The following is a 2,513-nucleotide window of genomic DNA, read 5'->3' as shown; positions in this document are numbered from 1 at the left end:
TATAAAATGGCAAGACTTGCTAACATTTATCAAGCACCTACCTGAGGTACATAAGCATTGCGTATATTATAAGAAATCAATAATAGCAGGTGCTTATATAGCGCTTAATGTGTGCCAGACACTATACCCAATGCTTTACATACATCTATTCACTCGATCCTCACAACAACCCTATGAAAATGTTATTAACCCTATTTCACAGATGACAAAACAGAAGTCTCCAAATTAATTTACCCTAGATTGCCCCATCCAGTGGGTAGTGGATAGAGCTGGGCTGCAAATTCCCAGTAGTTCTGGCTGCGAAGTCCCTACCTTAACCACTGCCCTATTCTACTTCTTATTACCTCATAAAATGGGGGGGTGGAGGAGAGTAGTTACAAATAATCCCCTAGAATTTTTATAGCACTTTTCCAATTCGAAAGCACTGTTCACATTCGGTACCCTATTTGATCTTCACAACAACCCTAGGGGTAGACATTATTAGGCCAAGTTATAGGCCAAGAACTGAGACTTTTTAAGCGGGTCATGTGTCCAACGGCACACAGCCAGGGACGGCAGAGTCAGGACTCATATCCAGGACTGCCCGTTCCCGGTGCCCCTTCTCTTATGCCTCAGATGCCACAGGGCACCTCCTGTCCTTTCTAAGTCTCCTCCAGATCCAACATCATCCTCTATTCTTTCCTCTCTGTCTTTCCTTAAAGAGGCTCCCGGGTTCCCTCAAAGAATCCCTGCCTTTTCGGCCCGCACCCACTTTGCGCAATGTGTGCTCACAAACAGCAGAGGGTACTGCAGACCAGCACACAGGGACCGCGCTGGCCCCGGAGCCCCAGTTGGAGGAAAGAGGCGTAGGCCTCCCTAACATTCTCTTCTTAATTTCCTTACATTAAAAAATGTCAGAGTCAATACTACTTGTACAGAGTATACAATTTTAAAGGCACAAATGAGTGTACAGTATACCTGCTCCCCAGCTACCCAGTTTGCCAACCTAGAAGTAAACCCAGAAAGTTTTCTAGTGTTTCGTTCTAAAGATAGTCTGCTTATATAAGCAAATATATGTATCCCCACACACACAAATGGTAGCATACAGACGTGCACACATTATTCTTACTGTTCCCACAAATGGTGCTATACTATGCACATTTATTCTTCCTCTAATTTTTTGAGGTAATTTATCTAGCAGATCAGTCCACACCACAATTCATAATATTTAATTGAATGTATAAATCATAGTCAATTTGACCAGTCCCCTATTGCTTTCTATCTTGTACAATTGCAAGCAAATCTGCAAATAAAAACACTGTACATAGGCCACTTGGTGCATGTGCATATCTGCAGGATAAATTCCCAGAAGTGAAATTGCTTGTCTGCAAATTACACACATTTGTAATGTGGATCGATATTGCTAAATCACCTTGCACAGAAGCTACCCATGTAACGCTGCCTGCATGCGCAGGGCACACAGGGTCTGTTTCCTTCACCCTCAGTGACACAAAATCTTATCAAACTTTCTCACCTTTGCCTATCCCATAGGTGAAGGATGGTTTCTCATTGCTGTTTTTATTGCATTTCTCTTAAAATGAGTGCCCCCTGACCTCTGAGATTCATTCATACAATCTGTAAATAATTAGTAGGTGCCTCATTTGTGGGGGCACCATGTTGGGGCATCCTCCTCCAGCTGTCCCTGGTCTGACTTTCACTCTTTTCCTGCTTGTCCTATACTCGCCTGCCTTATATCCGCCAAGAAGTTCTTTTCTCTGCTTGGCCATCTTCATCAGGTCAAGCAGGGGTGACCTCGCTCGACCTCTTCTTTAGAGGCTTAGGAGTGAGGAGAATGTGGTTTCTTGCCTTTTCTTTGTTTCTCAAGACTAATTCCTGTAACCCAATTAAACAAAGCTAAGAGGTGGAGGACAAGTAAGTGTCTTGAGGTCAGAGTTAGCCTTCTGAGAAGTCTTTGGGCTTCTCAGACACACCTAGTCCAATGGGTCAGTCGATGCTTTAGTTTTCTCATCCTAACCCCTCTCCGGTGTTGGGACGGTGGGCAAAGAGCAAGAACCTGGGCACTTGTCTGTGTTCAGTGGACGTTGTGTTCTTCATGACTGGCTGGTTGAAACATCTTCAGATTAGGTGCCAGCTAAACAGAAAATGCTTTTAGGTGCAGTGCAATTTAGATGAAAGCAGGGAAGACATGAGGTTAGGATCATTGTTCTCTTCTATGTGGAAACCTCTGAACCATTTCTCAAACTCCCCTTCCTTTGCAGTCCCAGAGCACTTGACCCTTTGCCAGGGAACTGCTCATTCACCTGCCTTCTCCCAAGGCTGTTAGTCAACTAGGCTAGAGCTCACGTCTTTTGTCTTAGTTCATCTCTGTGTCTCCCTTCAGAATAAAGTGGAATCAGCACATGGGAATGTTGAATGACTATCTTCCTGCCTTCCAGTTGCCAAGCACAGCATCCTCGTAAGGCCTGTCATTCTCTAGTAGCTTATAATGGGACCTCCAGTTTATCCTGTGCATA

Source organism: Rhinolophus sinicus, chromosome 12 (assembly GCF_057876585.1).
Source record: "Rhinolophus sinicus isolate RSI-liver-muscle chromosome 12, RSI-T2T, whole genome shotgun sequence".
NCBI classification, from domain to species: domain Eukaryota; kingdom Metazoa; phylum Chordata; class Mammalia; order Chiroptera; family Rhinolophidae; genus Rhinolophus; species Rhinolophus sinicus.
Note: the sequence above shows the minus strand (reverse complement) of the source record.